This window comes from Epinephelus moara, chromosome 21 (genome assembly GCF_006386435.1).
Source record: "Epinephelus moara isolate mb chromosome 21, YSFRI_EMoa_1.0, whole genome shotgun sequence".
Classification (NCBI taxonomy): Eukaryota; Metazoa; Chordata; class Actinopteri; order Perciformes; family Serranidae; genus Epinephelus; species Epinephelus moara.
In genome coordinates this window covers 36,899,039-36,920,497 of record NC_065526.1, presented here as the reverse complement: position 1 = coordinate 36,920,497, position 21,459 = coordinate 36,899,039, and the positions used below count along the sequence as shown (strand labels likewise).

The following is a 21,459-nucleotide window of genomic DNA, read 5'->3' as shown; positions in this document are numbered from 1 at the left end:
ACAGGAAGATGATTCCACAGGAGAGGAGCCTGATAGCTGAAGGCTCTAGCTCCTGATCTACTTTTGGAGACTTTAGGGACCACGAGTAACCCTGTGTTCTCAGAGCGCAGTGTTCTGGTGGGATAATATGGCACTATGAGCTCACTAAGATATGATGGAGCTTGACCATTTAGAGCTTTATAAGTTAACAGTAGGATTTTAAATTCAATTCTGGATTTTACATCAGTGGTCAGATTTGGGAGGGGTCCAGAGAAAACTAATGAATCCTGCAGTGTTGATACGGTGAGCAGAAACTATGTTTCAGACATGGCTGATAAGATTTTGATGTGACTTTAAAACAGGAACATTATGAATTTATCTAAGAATGCAAAACAACGCGCCACATAAAACAGATTAGTATTTTGAACGTACCTGACTACTTGGAGACCCCACTGTATGTGTGCACTGTAATTATATATCACAGTAAATTTCAGTAAATTAGTTAACTTCAAAATGTATTAAGTTGGATTAAAATGGTTTAGCCTACTTTAATGATAATTTTACATTCATAACAATATAAGCACAATTCTTTTTGGCCTCTTACCACAATTCTGTTATTGATTTATTGAGGTCAGCAAAAATGACCCAGGTCATGTCCAAGTATAGTACAATATTAACTGTTGTGTTTACATAAGAATGTCATCAACATATTAGCCGACATAATGCCAGAATAAACAGCAGGGTTTTCCTGGTTATTAGAAAACTTGGATGTGGATGTGTTTTATTTACAGCCCCTAAGCTGAATAAATAGAAAAATGCTGAGATTGGTTTGCAGTCATTTCTGGTGGAATTAAAAGATCATTGCTCTTTGAAAGGGTCTACCTGCATTATTATGCTATTATATTAATATCTCAACTAAAATGGTATGAAAATGACAATAATATCATTTATTACTGTTATTTCAGGGACAATATATTGTTCAACAAAAGTAATTATCGGGACCGGCCTAATTGTAATATGGAAACCCTGTCAGTTATTGGTCTGATGATGATAAGCCTCTGGGCAACCAGCAGTATTTCTACAGTAGGGCTTCCAGTGTAGCCAGTGGATATGCAGGGCTGGAAACAAACTAACGCCTCTCCATGCTATATATTAATAATATTTGCAAGCCGCAGTTGGTGACAAAATGCAACCCTTAAAAAGAACGACATGACAGTTTATATTCAATGTTTGCAATATGGTCATTTTATACATCCCACATGGAAATAGCTGCGATACATCAAGTTAATTTGATATATCACCCACCCCATCTCTTAAATATATATCATGATATAGAAAAAGTACAGTATATGTGGAATTTACAAGTGAAAATGTACAGGAAATATTATTTTCCCGTATCTATTTTGTCAACCTCTCTTATCTCTTTGATTTTTGTTCTTGTCACTACATCCACTTTTAAGATGAGAGATATTCCATGTGTTTGACAGTTACACTCATGAGGCCACTTCCATGGTTGTAAATACTTAACTTCTTGCTCAGGTTGTAATAAATGTTGGCTGTCAGCCCTAGTTGTTGCTGGTTCAATCCCAAGCCCCCTCTGTCAAGATGTCAAAGTCTTGTTGAGCAAAACACTGAACCCCACAGTGCTTCTTCTATATTAGTGTGTGAGGAGAAATATTGTAAGTGGCTTTGAAAACCGAAATAGCTCCAAGATTTAACTCCTCATAAAACCATACATTGTGATTTATATATTTCTGTTTTTGTACAGATTAGACAATTGAGACACCAGTTTGTTAATTAGTGAGCTTTAGAGGTGTGGGTATGTGTACTTTTGAGCTTGGACACAGCAAGGCTGGCTGCTTCCCTCTGTTTTCAGTCTTTATGCTAAGATAGATTAACCATGTCCTGACCTCAGCTCTGCACTTAACAGTAACACACAGACATGAGACTAATAGCCTTCCAAACAGCTCACTGAAAAGAGAGCAAATAACTGTACTTTGCAAAATGTTCAACTGTTCCTCACTAAAATTCTGAACTCAGAGTAGGTACAATAATATCTTTGATTTACCTGAAAGCATGAAGTAAAGCAGGAGGTTTTCAACAGACAGCAGCAAATAAGATGTTCCCTGGAGCTGCATAAAGACAATGACAGGAGACAGAGCAAGACAAGTGACATGAATAAATATTACCCAGTGAATCTTAAATCGACCATTACTAGGTCAACTTATAGGAGATGCTGTTAGTAAATGTTCTGTTCTATCACAAAGGAGTTCTCCCTGAGCAAACTGCTGTGGCTCTGCACTCAGCATGACCCCTGTGAACAGACAGTGGTCTGTGTGTAGGAGCGATATAAAGAGTCAGGTTCAACAAGGCCACAGTAAACACGTTGTACCAAAGAAGTGATGCAGCTGCCTCTGGGCCTATCAGCAACAAATATGTCACCTCTGTTTGACCCATAATTATAACATGACATTCTCTTACTATTTATGTTTGTCTGGATTGATTTCAGACTGACATGTTGAGGAGTCTGGACTTCTGGACTGGGCTTTGCCTGATTGGTTGCTTTGAATGTCTTATTAGAAGTCACTTATTGTTATAGTATTGCTATAGTATAATTACACAGTATTAGTACTCAATTTAATATGGACTTCAAACTATGTATTTAACCTGCAGTGACAGAAAATTTGGGTTAGAGAATTGCAATGTAATGGTTATTTTTTTGTCACTCTGTTTGTATGTTAACCATAATGGTCATCTATGCACAGCTGGAGAAGATACTTGGTCTCACTATTCTCAAATATTTTTGGTTAAGTACTTCTTGTATCGGGGCTGTTCAACTAGATTACACTAATATGTGTCTTTAGCCTATTCAGTCCCAGGAAACTGTGTTAGAATGTGGGTACGTTGCCAGAGGTACAGGTGACAAGATGAAACATGAAAGGAAATATGGCCCGAATATAAGCCTGATTAGAATGCAAGTGCCCGTTTACACTCATGTTTTTAAGCTGGCACACCATAGATTGTATAAAACAATGGATGTAGCTACTGTACAGTGACATCACCTGTTGGCTTGTGGACTCCTGTTTTGAAGTTTGGCAACTGTTTGGCAGTTTGGCTGTTGCCATCTTGGTTGTTTGGAGCCAGAAGTGATCATATTTGGGCGAGAGGGTGGAGCTGTGAAGGAGCGAGGGGTCAGTATTGGCAGACAGCCTATAGAGTGGCCCTCCCTTAATTATTTGTAACTTTAGGCCTTAATAAAATGTAAATGGGTGTGTTAAATAGAAATTCACCCACTGTACAGTTCTCATTAAGGGGGAAATTAGCTATAGAGACAAAAACTGCTTTTGTACCAGGCTGTAAAACATGTTTATTTCGGCTGTTAAGTTGGTCATTTTAACATGGTGGCCTGTGGGAACTGCCTCAAGTAGTCATTCAAAGAACTGCAATTTTTGGCATTCTGCCAGAGAAAGGCCAGAGGTAATATGTTTTTCGGGTTGTCTGTCTGTCAGTCCCGTTCTTGTAAATGTGATATCTCAATAACACCTTGAGGGAGTTATTTCAGAATTGGCACAAATGTCCACTACGACTCCATGATGACGTGATTAGATTTTGGTGGTTGAAGGTCAAGGTCACTGTGACCTTGTGTTTGTCTTAGTCTCGTGAATGTGTTATCTCAAGAAGGCCTTGAGGGAATTTCATCAATGTAGGCACAAATGTCTACTTGGACTCAAAGATGGATTGATTAGAATTTGGTGGTCAAAGGTCAAGGTCATTATGACCTCACAAAACATGTTTTATACCCAAACTCAAGAATTCATATGCTAATTAGGAAAAAACGTGTAATAGAATAAAATGATGTGGTGACATTTATATCCAAAAGGTCAAAGGTCAGCTTCACTGTGACATCATAATGTTCTGCAAAAACACTTTTCTGGCCATTACTCAACGTCATATCTCAAGAACAGAAGGAGAGACATTTGGTCAGATACAGAACTAGTGACACTAATCTTGGGTGTCCACCTTGAAACTGTGCTGATTGAATAAATCTTCTGTGCAAACGGGGGGAAGATGTGTGTGATGCATCCATGTTTTAGAATATGAAGCTTCTTTGCAGCAACACCCATATTTGAAGCATTGTCAACTGTCATAGCTGCAACTCTATGTTCTCTCCTGTTCCTCTTGTAGTCCACCACAGGCTCAAGGGTTTTGCATATATTGTGCCTCAGGTGATTGTTGTTGCACCATGTGATGAAGCTCTCTATCAGTCCTCTGCACTCTGTAAAAACAGTCTTTAAATGAAAACAGCATGTTTCTCACTGGAAATGATTCACTGGAAACATGTTAATATAGTGATAACTTCCATTTTGCCAAAAATGCATTTAATAAAGTCTTCACTACATATATTAGCCTATATGAGTCTCGACAGACAGGGATGTAGACTGCAACTTGACAAGAGGCATAAAATTACCAGCCAGTTAGTTTTATTAGCTTTGCATCACGACTATGTGTGACACCTGTCATTTTTGGCTGCTTGACTGATGACTCATTCTCCAAGTTGGGAGAAGCTTTTGTCACATTTAGTCAACAAAACACATTACCAGAGCCGTTAGAAAGTCTTGTATGTTAAACTAGGCTAACTAAACCGACATGAACACATGTTAGCCTAGCAACATTCAGGTTACAAGCAGCTCATAATGCAGTATGCACTTAGAGCAGATACGAGATTTTAGCATGATTTCAAAAGCTAAAACTAATCCATTAATCCACCTGCTGATTGTAGAATCTGTTTTGGAAGCCATTATATAATTGATCTGTATAAGGCTTAGTACCTATTTTTGCATATCATTTGGTAACCATGGTAACACGTATGCACAAGATGCCTCCTTTTCATCCTGTCTCTATCTGTTAGTCATTATTCATTACATATGGTCAAATTGCAGTCTAATAATACTAATGATTATGATCAGGTATTTCTTCAAGATCTGTTTGTAACACCAAAGAACATGAATACACAGATCAGAAGCACTGAAGTGCTGCATTAACTTCTGTCACTCACTAAAATTTGATTTCCCCATGTGAGTCCTGAAAAGGGCTGGGTATCGTTAGGCTACACCATACCTTCAAGGTATCGACTAAGAAAACCCAGTACCAAGTTGTATCAAAACTTCTCCAGTCACACAATACCTGCATTCAACCCTTTTTGTAGCCAGATAGGAAAAAATCTGTCTGATCACTGGGAGTGTTCTTCGATTTAATGCAACATGTGATTGGCCCACAACTGCAGCAGCTACAACCCATACAGCCTGTTGTGTGGTGAATTTGAGTGCAGTGTATTTTATGGACTTGGCAGTTCAGCATGCTGTGATGCAGCCAGAACGTTGGAAAGCATGGCTATAGTACTGTGGCCTCTTTGGCTCTACTCAGTCCATTTACTGCTGTGAATGCTTTGTCCTCCAATATGATATTACCCCACTTTTTAAAATGTTGTATACAGAAAAAATATTGTCCCATATTCTGGCCAGCACAGTAATGGATCCATACGTTTGAAGGCGTATCACAGACCAAAACCATGCACAGCAGTTTATACTACTATGGAAAGTTGATTGTATCCTGTGTCTTGACAGTTGTGAGGTTAACAGTAGAATTACACCATTCACTAGTTTTGAGCCAAAAAATTGGATGAAATGAGTATACAGAAGATAATTGCAGGCATGGCTGTTCTCGACTTTCAGTGTCAGATAGTGCACCACTAACATTTTTGTCACGTCTCTTTTCGTCTATGAAAGTAAACATAGATTTTGTCTTAGTTTTTATTATTAAGATCTATTTTTAGCTTGTCATTGTCTCGTTTTTGTCATGGTAGTTGACGAAAAAAATTTGTCATAGTTTTCGTCAAAGACATTAACACCGCTGGTCAGGTCCCTCCAACCAGCAACACTCATGTTTGTTTTAAGCTTTGCAAGTTCCAAATATGGATGTAGATACAGATAATATAGTCAGTTGAACAGATACAGATACAGGTAATGATGTACTAGTTCACGCCTACTGATCACATTACAGAGTCATCTGCCAGGTGTGTTCGCTTGCATGAATTTTATTTTCCAATGCAGTGTTTTTTCTTGATGATGTCACATTGCAGTGTGGCAAAAGTTGAGACACTTTTTTGTCAGGTGACCAACACAGTGATCTGAGTGACATGAATGAGGAGACTGCCTTTATTATACTGTGCTAATGTTGTTTTGAACATGTCCTTATAACAAAGGGATATGAATGGATGTGTGCTGAAAGGCACTCGCTGGAACTAAACAAGTTACACTGGATTCATCATCACCAACAGGAAATGCCTTGCATATAGAGTAATCTTCCTTTCATCATACACAACCATCATGTTCATGTTTGTAGAAAAGCTGCGGGAGGACTTTGATAGTGTCCATGCTTCATGTTCTCAGAGCTGTCCTGATAACATGTCTCAACTTTCTATCCCTGAGTTTGGGATGTTTATAAAATGCTCAATTACACACTATCACTGTGCTGCCAGTTAGTGGGATTATGAGAGCTTTTTGTCAGTGAGGGTCTGATTCTGTCAGAAAACCAAGACGCTGTTCTGCTCCCACTAGTCTGACAGATAAGATGCTGACAGAGGAAGTGCCTCCTTCAACGTTCACTGCCTTCTGTTTATCTCTGCCATTCACATACACAGTAACAGTATGGTGTGACCTTCAGACATTCCTGTTTATCTGTGGAATGTCCTCTGATCATTCCCTCATTATTTTCCACATATAGATCGTATACATGCTTGAAGACAGATATGGTGGCTTCCCATACAGAACACTGTGTAGTAATCTCGAGAATAGAGTGAGTGTTCATTTGGTTGTAACATTCCTGTTTTCTCTTCCATTGATCTTTTGTGTATTTACACTTCTACTGACCTTGACATTTGAAAATTTGATGTACAGGCAAACAGGCAACTTTGCATTCTTGACTCAAAGTTAATGGCACCATTTTACATCACAAACCCTAAGCCCACACATACTCTGATAAATTTAATCCTTAGATTCCTGACAGTGGTCAGTGTCAGGCCGTCTGTGAGCACTCTTGTCAGCTGTTTTTCTGGCGATTCAGCATGTTGAATCGGCTGCAGAGCCAACGGAGCCTATTAGTGAGAGAAATCACTCTGATTGGCAGTTCAGCTCAGTGCACAAGAAGAGAACGGGAAGTAAGGAAAGTAAACAAACAAGTCAAAAGGGAGTGAGACAAACTTGTCATTACAGGTAATATTATTATTTTTTTAGCCGTTGAGCTCTTTGGCAGAAATGTTTCCTAATTATTTGTGGTAGCCTATTGTTCAGTGGCGCACGGTAAATTTCATTTGTGTTTTTCACCATAGGGTTGTTTTGTTAACGTGCTTACTGCCTGACTAACATCTTGAATCCAGCTGTTCTAATGCAGTGTTTGTAGTCTCCCCACGAAAAACAATGCACCAAAATTCGTACACATCCCAGGTATTCATGAACCAGTAATTCATGCATAATCCGCATATTTTGGAAGGCTGCGATTATGTGACCATGTGCTGACGGGAATAAAGAGGGAAGTGGTGGTACACTCCAATTAGGAGGCAGGTTGGGCTGGTGCATGGGTCAAAACACACGGGACTTTCCTTAAGAGATGGTTGTTCAAAACCGTGTAAATTTACGTCGTCACCATGTTTCTTTATCTAACCCTAACCATAGTAATGTACTTGCCTAAACCTAATCCCATAATTTAACATTAATTTTTTGTAACTTTATGTTAAGGATCAAATATTTGTGGGGTGCTAATTCATAGGATATCATACAAACAGTTTCATGAGGATACAACGCTTAAATCCGCCTGTTGGTTTTTTGGTTTGCCCTTTTGAATGACAAATGCAGACTACCACCCCCTGCTGGTCTGGAGAGTTGTTTCCTCTCAAACAGGCGCAGAATATATGTGCTGGTTTGATGTTGGCTGTAATTTTTGCAGTATGTTCAATTGTAACTTTTTGGCTAACACACAGGTGACATGAGGCGAAGCAGCAGTTTACCAACATTCAAAATTTGTCGCCACTAATTCTTTGATGTCTGTTCAGTGTGTCTGGGCCTTTAAATGTTATGAACTGACAGACATTTAAAATGACTTGTATTACTATATCATAAGTGCTAGATGATGTACTACTATTACACTGGGTATCAAACATCAAGGCTCGTTATAGTGCCAGTTGAAATGTAGATGCAAACATTTTTTTTTAGTTGAAAGTAACATAATGTTTTGGTGTACTGAAACGTTATAATCTTTGCATAATATTTAGGGCTGTACCCAAATATTCGGATATTCGAATATTCGTTTCTATGGGTAGGTATTCCTTATGAAAATTTGGTATTCGATATATTTTTTTTTTTTATTTACTTTTGTTTTTTTTGTTTTTTTTTAGTATATAGGCTATTATTTTTTTTTACATATTTTTTGGTGCTAAATGTAGTCTTTTTGTTGTTGGTAAATGTAGGATATCAATAAAAATCAAAACTTCTAAATTGCATTGTTAAAAATGTGAAAATATAGTATAGCCTACCAACTGAGCTTGTGCGCACGGCAAGCTTGAGCGCATCCGTCTGAGGCTGTGGATCAATGCCAAGTTTTACCACTTTATCACTATTCCCTCTAACTTGTAGCTGTTTTTTCGTTATCTTTTGAATTTAATATGAATTATGGAACCGTTTTTGTCAACGTTTGTTTCCCCCGTTTTGTACAATAAATTATTGTTTAAAGTTTCAACAAGTTTCTTTTGGAGTGCGTGACACAAGTGTGTTTTGAAAACGACCGCGGACTGTCACCTGCTCAACGCATCAGTACCTTCGGATGCCATGACAGTAATAGCCAATAATGTCAAAATATCATTTACAGACCGATTTAACAGACGATCACTGCTGCCCGACCCGCAGGTCCATTTGCGGGTCCCACGGGTTACGGGTCGACCCGCGCATCACTACTCAGCTCAGTCTATAAAGGCTGTACACAACAGTAAGGCTATAGACATTATATTCTATTCAGGCCGGCAGAACCAGCAGCGCATCGGCTCTACAGTGCACGGCACTGCTGATTAACCATTTTATTGCAGCACAGAGTGTCTGCCAGCAACCAATTACTTGCAGAGGCTTCCTACAACTTGTTTCAACGGTTCCGATTTAATCAGAAGACAAATTAAACAGGATGACTAGCCAATGTGAAAATCAAAAGAAAGCATGAAATAATGTACTGAAGGAGACTGTTGTGCCATCACATTTTTTTGTGGTTTGAGAGCAAAGATCCGGTCGCTGCTGTGCAAAACTCCGCAATACAGTTAGGTCCGAAAAAACAAGGAGTCTTTGAAAGGAGCCAAGCCTGCTGTAAAACCGGAGAGAGCAGGCAGCACGGCCGCAGCACGGCCACAGCCCCTATACATTTTTGGGCTTTGCATAGTCATCATGTAAATACCACCAGATTAATGTTCAACTAGTTCAACTTACCCAGGATATCTTCCAGTTATCTGGCTTGACTAAACCTTACATTGTCCGTCTGGATCTCCGGAATCACAAAGCTGGTTATTAACTAGTTCAGTCAACCCTGGGTTTTCCTATCCAGCCACGAGCATGATCATGTGAAAGAGGAAGGGGAATCAGTTACAAGCAACATCTTCACAAACATACACATGCACACACAGACATATGTATAGCCATTAACACACTCATGATCAACTCACTGAATCTTAGTCACTGCACAGTGGATAATGCAGGTTTCCTCACTCAACCCAATAAGAAGGAAAAAAAAGGAAAGGCTGCTGATAAGGATGAGCACGCCATCCCTTGGGTCTCTTTTCACTTTGATAAGAATTGATGCCAGCTTTTCTGTTGCTGCAGAGCTGTAGAGTGCTAACACACAAACACTTATGTGGTTTGTTGGTCTCTAACAGTGGTCTGCAGCTTGGCAGGCCCATCATCCACCATCCCCTCCACCTCCCGATGACAAAGTTAGCTTATAAACTATGTGACTTTGGAAATGTTGATATTATACCTATGAAATGTACAATTGTAACATATTTGTGGTTTGCAGAAATGTACAATGCCAACTCTGATAGTGTGTGTGTGTGTGTGTGTGTGTGTGTGTGTGCGCGCATGCGCATGTGCGTGTGCGTGTGAGTTGGAGGGAGTTTGCGTGCTTCGTGAGGAGATGCTGCCTGAAAGCCAGTTAGGACTGAGTCAGAGTTGGAAGGAGATTTTGTTGTTGTGGGGAATCTGTGTCAACTCAATTTTAGCTGGAACAATCATTTGATTGACAGCCTGCTCTCCTTGTGTAACTGGTCAGGACGTTACACTGCAGGCTTCATTTTATGTTGGATTTTCAGACTCCTGGCAGTTTATGTGTTATGACATGTCGGCTCTGTGTAGGTTTAGAGATCAACGCCCTTTTGAAATAAAGAGATAGATTTGAATGGTGTCACCCACTCAGTCACACAGGCTTCTGTGCACCTCTCATCTGCACCGCTACAGGATTATTGACTGTGTTCGTGCGGAGGTAAGTCACAGACAGCACAAATTTAAATCAGAACTTTTGACAAAGCTGTGTTTTTCTGTAGTTTGGAACTGGAGCTGCACAAACTCAACAGGTTACACGGGAGAACAGATTAATGTTGAACTGAAAAACCTCGTCGTTTAGATCAGGGTGTGGAACTTCCATAATGAGCACCTACTGAATTGTGTTTGTGGTAAAACTTCAACCCTTAAAAGTGATGGTCAGACTGCTTGAATTAATCATTTTGTTAATTTCAACTTTACCATATTACTTTGCCAACACTTTATAGGGGTGTGCACAAGACTGACATGACACCTCTCATCAACATAAAGGAGTCTTTATGAATGTTTATAACTGTCGTCAATGGTATCATTTGGTCAATTTGACATTTTTAACATTGATATGATTTTGTTATGACAATTTGACATTAACCAAGACAACATAAACATGCCATAACAGGAGAATTATCAAACTCAGAGAAACCATTAAGCTCTGTGTGTTAACATTACATTAAACTGTCATATGTGGTTGGTTTTCACATTGGCTCTCATAAGAACATCATACCTGTGTCATGAATATTTTCCTCGACCTAAACTTCAGTGGTACATTTGTACTTTTCACTGAGATATAATTAAGTATTATTATACTGTTAAATGTGTTTAACTACCCTAACAGAGGTAATACAAAAGTCAAGAGAGTTTTTAATTTATTGTAGTTGCACAACAATACATTTCATATTTCGGGAAAACAAACCTGTTGACTACCTGAATTACTTGTTAAAGCTAAACAGTTTCTCTTAGTGTGCCAATTAGGCCTGCCGTGACATGTTTATAACAGGTTATGTTGTCTTGGTTAATGTCAAGCTGTCATACCAAATACATCTCAAACAACGTCGACTATACATTTAAAATTGAATAATTGCCCAAATGACGTCTAATGACATCAGTCATTAAACTTCATAAAGACCCCTTCATGTACATGACAGGTGTCATGTCATGTTGTAATGGTGTCATGTCAGTGTCATGTCAGTGTTATGCACAGCCCTTCCAATCAAGTGTTACCATTACTTTCTTTTACAGCTGGTTGAGATAAGCTTAAGACTACAGCAAAAGCTTGTGCATCTGAGAAGTTAGTCTGTTTGTGCATCAGAGACTTGCAGTCCACTGGAAAGATGGAGGAATTTGTGCTGCAGGCTGCATGAAAAATGACAGCTCTAATTATTTGGTTTATTATTGGTGAGCCCAGAAGCCCCCAAAGCAGTCTGTTCTGTATTCTTTGTTGTACAAGCTGCAGTTTGGCATGCTTGGCAGTGTGGAGGGCAGCGATTCTGTATGACAGCTGGTATCAGCAGCAGCTAGGGTTGAGTCAGGTTGAACTGAATGTGTGTCAAGCTTAGCAAGTGCCACATACACTGTTCACAGCTTAACTTTGTCACACAGTATTGCTTGAGTTTGTGACACAGTTACAGATTGTATGTGGTTGGCAGTGTGGTAACATGTAGAAGTCGAGTAGGTGGAGCAGCTTTTATCCCGTTGGATAGTATAAGGCTGTGGTTATTTCCTGGAAGAAGTATGTACCAGTGCAGATATCTGCTGTGAAAAAGGACTATTGTGTATGTTGTGTATAAATGTTACACTCAAAATTAAGACACTTAAATAGAATGTTGGAAAGTGTATCTAAGTACTACGTAGTAAATAGGAATGATTTCATATACAGCCTTCGTCATCTGTTGTGGTGTTTTACTCATTGGTTGTTATGAAGGCGGCGGCTTGTCTGATGTGCTGACTGACATGTTTGTGTCGAACTTTCCATCTGTTTGTTGACTGAGGAGAACCCTGAGGGCTGTGCCCCAAAGCATGTTCGACAGAGTCAGACTGTCTTTGCCTTAGCTGGCTCGGCAACACCTAAAACCCTGTTCAGAGATAACAGGTGCTACAACGATGGTTATCGACTTGTTCTGACTTCCTCAGGCTCTGTTCACGTTCCCATAAAATGAGTCAAATAAGTCATACAACTCCCAAAATTGATTGAACTGTGCCACCTACTACAGCCTTTGATGAATATTAAAAAATGATTACAATTAAAGCAACACTGTTGCTTTAATTAAGGCGAGAGAGAAATGCTGGAAGAAAATGATAGGGGAAATGCACAAGTGAATAGATTTACTTGACCACTCTGTTTATTTCTAACATGACAGCTGCAGATTCTACAGCTCTTAAACTGTAAACTTGATGCATATGTTATACTCAAGAACTGCATTAACATATACTGACACTGTCCCATAATGAAGAAGAAACTGAGAAATCACTTAAGTTTTAGGTTCTATCATAGTGAAATGAATTTTATTCATTGAATATTAACTGTGATAAATACCGATAGACGAATCAATTGTCTTATCGGTGTTCCTATTACATGCAATATACCAGCAGTGTAAAAACATAATTCAAAGTGGTGACATTACCGTATCGTTTAAAGGAATTATACAGAATTAGTTGAGTGAGAGCAATAAGAACCTTGTGAAGAAAACAAAACAAAAAACCTCTGGAGGCACTGCCCGGTAGTTTTTCGACAAACGGAAGTGCAGGGGCCTTGGGGATTGCTCACCCCCTTCACTTCCGGCGGTGCCCCCAGTGTTACACTCCTACCTGCAACTCGAACCAAACGGCGGTAAACAACATGGATCTTTCAGAAGAGCAGTTCATGTCTTAAGTGTTAAGACTTACCATTTCGAACTGCAGACAGTCTTGACTGGACTTCTTTCGGAGTATAAAAACGTTGCCTCTAATGCCCTTTTTTTCTTGTCGTGAGGAGTGGAAGGTGTGCTGGTGGATGCACGACGCTTGTAAGTTGTGCTGTTGTCCATGTTTTTCACGTTGACGAGACGGCGTTTTGGGTGGAACGGTTGCCATGGACGCGGAGCTTGCTGTTTCTGTAGGTACACATTTCCTGGGGACACCTGCACGTCTCGGCCNAGGGCTGCCAACAGATTCTACAATGTAAATTGCAGAATCTGTCTTGAGAGATTACTTTTAAGGTGATTCCAACCCAAATTGACAACAAATCCTGGTCCTGACCAGGTAAGCCGTGTAGCATAAGTTACCATGGTGATCTACCCAGTTTAAAAGAATAGAGAGTCACCTTCATGACATACCTCAAACCTCACTAATCTCTCTTTGTGGTACACCCCTCTATTATGCCCACTCCTAACTATGTTTTTTTTTTTTTTGCCTCTGTGCCAGCCATAGCCAAGGCCAAAGGCATTATGTTTGCAGGTTGTCCATCCATCCCATTCTTGTAAAGGCAACATCTCAAGAACACTGTGAAGGAATTTCTTCAAATTTTGCACAAATATTTACTTAGAATCAACAATGAACTGACAAGAGTTTGGTGATCAAAGGTCAAAGTTACTGTGACCTTGCATTTGTCTCATTCTCATGAACACAATATCTCAATAAGGCCTTGAGAGAGATTCTTCAAATCTGGTTCAAACATCCACTTGGACTCAAAAATGAACTGATTCAAATTTGGTTGTCAAACTTTTTTGGCCATAACTCAACAATTCTTACACTAAGGAACAGGAATAGAAAGGGATACATTTGGTCACATACTGAATTGATGAGTGTCCACCTTGAAACTGTGCTTCTGTGTGAAAGGCATCCATGTTTTCACAGACATGGATGTAAACTATAAGATAATCTTGACTGGTTTGTGGAGGCATACAACTGCGAAGAGGTAATTTTAGTTCTGCTCTGGGTTTAGAGTCTATAGCCCCTTTTACACTGCCAGATTTTCCGCGAATGTTGGGCCGTTTTGTCAGCAAGCTGTGAGCGTTTAGACACACAGAGCCGGATTGGCGAGCTGATCCGAGGTGCTCAATTTTCCGCCTCGTAGGGTAGACATATTGGCGGAACCTTTTTGGTTTAAAAGACTGAGGCGGCCTTCCGCAACGGGAGGGGCTGTTGATGACTTGTGGGAGGAGCTGTTGATGATGCAGGCGCGGCTTCTCTCCCACATCACTGGTTACGTCACACACTGAGCCACACATTTTGTTACTTGCTCACGCCCCCCATTGCCCTGAAAAAGGCACATTCTGTATCAACAAAAGTAGATAGGCGGCATGCACTCCCCGATTTTGTTTTTATACTGCCAATGCTGAACGAAGACTGATTGGGCTTTCCTGCAAATTTGCACAACTCCTATCTACAAAGGGCTTATGTGTATTACGACATAACTAATGATACAAACATAACATCACAGTTTGTGATTATCTGCTATTCATTGCTTATGTGTGCATGCCTACTACAGGTTACATCTATGAACTACATATTTTATAATAGAAGTATGGCTGGGCAATATATCAATATTATATTGGTATGGTGATATGTCTAGATATATATTGTTTTAGATTTTGGATATCATAATATTGTGTTCTCCTTTCCTGGTTTTAAAGGCTGCATCACAGTAAAGTGATGTAATTTTCTGAACTTACCAGACTGTTGTAGCTATTGTTTGCCTCTACCCACTTACATTATATCCACATTACTTGATGTGATGATGATTATTTATCAAAAATATTTTTTGTGATAACACCAGTAGTCAACCCTGTAATATTGTTGCAATAACAATATTGAGGTATTTGGTCAAAAATAGTGTGTACATTATAAACTGGGAAGGTTCTGACACTAAATTAAACTTGGAATGTCTGCAAATGTAGTATTTTCCAAACCCTCACAGAGCTGTAAGCCACTTTAAAATGTCAGTTTGATCTTAAAATTCTTGTTTTTGTGGATTTTTCATCAGCATATTCTTCAGACAGAGTAGAGCTGCAGAGCATGATGTAAATGGGGCAGAGTGAGTACCATATAAAATCAGACTCTGTCATTCTGCGCTGCTGAGTCACATATGTTGCTTTGTGTAGCACAGAAAGAAGAAATGCTTGTTAACATGATTAATGGTGGGAACGTAAGAGAAGGACAGACACAAAACTATACATGACCAAGACTTCAAAAAGAGCCTGAATTAAAGTGAGCACGTTTACAGTACACCATACATAACAATGAATCCAGGGTATTCTGCCAGCTCAACCTGACTGGGTGAATAATGGATGGTTGTTATAGTTCAAAAATTCACTGAAATACTATGTTCCTGAGAGTGTTTTTTTTTCAGTGTAGTGTATCACACTTGTTGTGCCATCAAATGTGGCTTGGAATATGGATCAGCCTGTTCTAATTCTACGTATTATAATTCAGGCTTTCTCTACCTGGAGGTTCATTTAAACATATGCGGCTATGCCACCCATTAAAACTTTCTCATTGGTGAATTGTATTTATTTATTATTGTATATTCTGGTTCTTGTCGAGTCCTGGTTATGCCTCTGCGCCAGCGATAGCCATGACAAGAGGCATTGTGTTTTTGGGTAGTCTGTACATCCGTACATCCCATTCCTGTGAACACGATATCTCAAGAACACCTGAAGGGAATTTTTTTTTTTTTCAAATTTGGCACGAGCACTCACTTGGACTCAACAATGAACTGATTCAATTTTGGTGGTCATAGGTCGAAGATCAAGGTCACTATGACTGTCTGTCTCATTATTGTGAATACAATATCTCAAGAACACTTCGAAGGGAATTTCTTCATATTTGGTACAAAACGTCCACTTGGACTTAACAATGAACTAATCACATTTTGGTAGTCATAAGTCAAAAATAAAGGTCACTGAGACCTTGCATCTGTCTCATTCTCATGAATGTCATATCTCCAGAACACCATAAGGAAATTTCTTCGAATTTGACACAAATGTCCACTTGACTAAAGAATGCGGTCACTAGAATTTGGTAGTCAAAGGTACAAGGTCAAAGTCACTGTGACGTCACAAAACATGTTTTTTGCCATAACTTAAGAATTTGAGTTACAAGTTCAACTTCACAAAATTGACTAATAGGGTATAATTGTCTAATAGGATGTAATGGTGAAGTGATTACATTTATATCCCAAAGGTCAAAGGCCAACTTCACTGAGACATTATAATGTTCTGCAAAAACACTCTGACCATTATTCAATGTCATATCTCAGGAACAGAAAAGGAAATATTTGGCCAGATAATGAATTGGTGACGCTCTTCTTGGGTGCCCATCTTGAAACTGTGCTGATTGTATAGATCTTCTGTGCTGTCAGGGGAAGATGTGCGTGACGCATCCATGTTTTCATAGACATGGATAGAAACTGTAAGTGCAACTTGGTGAACAGAGGCATACAACAGCGGGGCGGTAATTCTAGTGTTAATTCTTGGTATGCTTTCTAGCAAAAACCAGTTAAACATATTGATGTTGACACAGTCATGAATGACAAGGTATTCACCAGCCGTCGCGACGTCTGAATGTGTGTCGTCATGGAAAAATGTAGTCCTAGTGACACCTAATGTACCAGGAACTACCACAGAAGTGGTTTTGAGTACTTTGCCAGGTGTTCATATGTCTGTCTGTCTGTCTGTCTGTGGACAGATTTTGTCAACACAATAATGTCACAACCGTTGAAGACACAGTCATGAAACTTTACAGGTGTATACTGTAGCTTAGATAAAAATGAAGGCCTTGTTGAGGATGGGTGTGGTCCGAGCAACGGGGCCCCATTCATTTTACAGCAAGTTGCAAGATGGTCTCTAGTTTTTTTTTTTTTTCAGTGCTTAAAAGATAAAATACAGAAAAACTTTTGCCATGCACAAATGTTTTCTACCTGTTTCCACCAGCTGAATGCGTTAGCATTGGCAGGCTCAGGGGCATTATGACTCCACCTGTGGACATCTAAGCTACTGCATTCATATATTATGCTGCAGGAATGGCTCCATCTTGTTCGTGAATTAAAGAAATTTAGAGGGCACAATCTGTTCTCAATAGGTGGATGTTAATAATCCCTGCTGTTGGAACCAGTATTCACACCCAACCAGGGGCGATTGCTCTGTGACAACAAGGGAGGCTGAACTTCCCCTAAAATTTCATAGAAGAAATGGTCAAATATGCACGATTGAATTTACATTAAAATAAGAATTTACATTGCATTAAACGTGTGCTCGGATGTGTTTAACGTCATGACTATGATGTTCAAAAGTCATCTGTTTATCACCAGTTTTCAAACGTGACCTCCCTGTCATACATTCTCGTGTCAGCACAGCGGACACGGAGCTTCCAAGCATTCCTATGAGACAGCGCTGAGCAGGTTTTTTTCATGCAGCAAAGCGAGACGGTCATTGGATAAATGTGACAAAATTGTCACTTCCAGGGAGGCTCAGCTTCCCTAGAACCTAATGGAGCGGTAGGCGGGAGAGGACGCTCGGTGTATGCATGATGATTGTCTAGAAGGCTGAAACCCTTTGCGATTGACAGTGCTTCGCATTTCGAGCGCAGTCCCATCCGGATATTTATATATATATGGGGCATTCTACCAAATGTGTGCAAAGTCAGGCTGGAAATATTTTGAAATTTTGTATGTTTATTTCCAAAACTTTTTCCCTATATATATTGAACCATATGTAAAGGTCACATATCTAGTAAAAATGACTGTAAATTTTTATATTGTATTTTCAGAGTGTTTTGAAATGTTTTTCCTCTCCCAAAATTTGTCACTACCGAAACATATAGTATTATATTATACAAAAAAAAATATATCAACCTGTTATGCTTGTTCCTTCCCTTGTCTAAAGATTTAAATTTTTACAAATTTTGAGTGGTTTTCACAATTAAATCTATAAAAATTAATATTTTAACAAATTTCGAAGTTCAAATTATAGAATTCTTCAAAATCTAAATGCAATCTTTCTTTGTAAAATGCATAACGCTGATCAGATTGATTTCAGAGTTAATAACTGATGAAACAGAACATAAATGTAACCGATTAGCGTCATTAACACTTTAGTTGATAACTCAATATACTTTATTTTTTACGAAACACCCAGTGTTTCGGTAGTGACTGTCCTGTTTCGGTAGTGACTGTCCTGTTTCGGTAGTGACCATTATTCTGTTTTTAAGGTTGCATCATATTTCCTCAAATGTATGCCTTATGGTGGGAATTACAAATTCAAAGACAAATGTTTTGTGGTCAATAAAACAATTTAATTTTTGAGAGAGCAGAGCAGAGTAGAGTAGAGCGGAGCAGAATAGAGCAGAGCATAGAAGAGTAGAGTGGAGAAGAGTATAGTGGAACAGAGTATAGTAGAATAGAGCAAAGTAGAGCAGAGTATAGTAGAATAGAGCAAAGTAGAGCAGAGTATAGTAGAATAGAGCAGAGTAGAGCAAAGTAGAGCAGAGCAGAATAGAGTAGAGCAGAGAAGAGCAAAGTAGAGTAGAGCTGAGTATAGTAGAGCAGAGTAGAGCAAAATAGAGTAGAGCAGAGTAGAACAGAGCAGAATAGAGTAGAGTAGAGTATAGAGTAGAGCAGACTAGGGTAGAGTAGAGTAGAGTAGAGTAGGGTAGAGAAGAGTACATTATAGAGTAGACCAGAGTAGAGTAGAGTAGAGTAGAGCAGAGTATAGAGTAGAGCACAGCACAGTAGAGTAGAGCAGAGCATAGTAGAGTAGAGCAGAGTATAGTATAGTAGAGTAGAGCAGAGCATAGTAGAGTAGAGCAGAGTATAGTATAGTAGAGTAGAGCAGAGCAGAACAGAGTGAAGCAGAGCAGAGTATAGTAGAGTAGAGCAGAGTAAAGCAGAACGGAGTATATCAGAGTAGAGCAAAGTAGAGCAGAGTAGAACAGAGCAGAGTAGAGCAGAATAGAGTAGAGCAAAGTAGAGTAGAGCAGAGTACAGTAGAGTAGAGTAGAGTAGAGTAGAGCAGAGTACAGTAGAGTAGAGTAGAGTAGAGTAGAGCAGAGTAGAATAAAGTAGACCAGAGCAGAACAGAGCAGAGTGGAGAAGAACAGAGCAGAGTAGAGCAGAATAGAGTACAGCAAAGTAGAGTAGAGCAGAGTATAGTAGAGTAGAGCAGAGTAGAATAAAGTAGACCAGAGCAGAACAGAGCAGCGTAGAGAAGAACAGAGCAGAGTAGAGCAGAATAGAGTATAGAGCAAAGCAGAGCAGAATAGAGTAGAGCAGACTCGAGCAGATTATAGAGTAGAGCAGAGTATAGTAGAGTAGAGCAGAGTAGAGCAGATTATAGAGTAGAGCAGATTATAGAGTAGAGCAGAGCAGAGCAGAGCATAGTAGAGTAGAGTAGAGAAGAGTATAGTAGAGCAGAGCAATGCAAAGTAGAGCAGAGGAGAACAGAGCAGAGTAAAGCAAAATAGAGCAGAGTAGAACAGAGTAGAGCAGAGTATAGTAGAGTAGAGCAGAGTAGAGCAAAGTATAGTAGAGCAGAATAGAACAGAGCAGAATAGAGCAGAGTAAAGTAGAGTAGGGCAGAGTAGAACAGAGGAGAGTAGAGTATAGTATAGTAGAGTAGAGCAAAGTAGAGCAGAGTAGAACAGAGCAGAGTAGAGCAGAATAGAGTAGAGCAGAGTAGAGCAAAGTAGAGTATAGTATAGTAGAGCAGAGTATAGTAGAGTAGAGCAGAATAGAGTAAAGCAGAGTAGAGTAGACCAGGGTAGAGTAGAGCACAGTAGAGCAGAGAAGAGCAAAACTTTGGACCACAAAATTATGGGATTTAACTACTGACCATTCCATTTTGTCACTACCGACCATACACTTTACCATAGGTTTCGGTAGTGACTGTTTCGGTAGTGACATTCCTAGCTATTTTTCAGGATAACTAAAGAATGCTAGCAGTCACATGGCTAACAAGCACATGTTTGAAGTGTTGTTCACACAGAAAAACATAATATTTTGCATAAACCCCCCAAATTTTTACATAATTGAAGAGAACGTGTTCAGTAGTGACAACTTTAAAAGTTACACACTGATTTTCAGACTTTGGAAGACATTTATTTAAAAAATGATGGGAGTCAGCGACTTACCATGGAGTCATGTGGGACGGGGGTGCAGTACTACCCCCCTTCTCAGAAATTCAGCAGTGTGGCTTAAATCCAGACTCAACCAGTGCATTAAAACTCTTGTGTTTCCGTAGTCACATGAAAACAAGGGACACTATTTTTTAGCATAGTTTCTTAATTTAAAAATTAATCCCACAATACATCTAAATCTTTCAACTTGTGTTTAAACTTAATCACAAAAATGTTTTAAATTGCACTTTTGAAAAAAATATGAAAAATGTTTTAAGTGTTATTTACATGAATTGAATTTTAGAGGTCAGGGTTGGGGACAGCTACTTCCCAATAGAAATTAGCCTATAAATGGTGATTTTGTATATATTTAGCTTATCATTTAATGTCCTGGGTTTAAGTAGGTCATAACATAATCTTTGTAAATATCTATGTCTAAGTACTCAATTATATCATTTTTGTTGTTTTTTTGTTAAGGGACAGCACTTTGCACAAAATCGGTAGAATGCCCCATATACATGTTTAGTATGACAATTGTTTTGTCAGTGAACTTTGCGAGTTGTAATGGAGCCAAACTGTGTGCCGTTACCTTTGTTAAATGTTACTATTGTCCCTGGTTTTATATGAGAAGAGGAAAAGATCGCTCGTTGCTAGGCTAATTTATACAATATAAAATGCCATAGGCTTGTGCTAATAATGTTAGCATGGTGTATTTGTGGGGGAAATGTGCTCAGATAAAGGTTTTTCAAATTGTCTCTATAAAGCCATGTTTAATGTGTGTTTTGAATCAACTAAACTTTACAGCACTTCACAGAAACCTCCGCCACCGACTAGTGTTTTGGAGGTGTAACTGCAGAGTGACACAGGCACACCACCGCAAAAGTATAAATGCTCACAATGACGTAGGCGACGTGTGTTCCAGAGTTTTTTATTTCCATAAGCCATATAGCTAATTTTCACCATTTGTACAATACACACACAACACACACTG

At 39.2% G+C, this 21,459-nt stretch overlaps 1 protein-coding gene across 3 annotated transcripts in view; it reads left to right on the top strand.

The window, feature by feature from the left end:
- Window positions 1–21,459, top strand: part of LOC126408955 (sickle tail protein homolog) — a 162,944-nt gene that overhangs the window by 88,266 nt on the left and 53,219 nt on the right. The window lies entirely within an intron of this gene.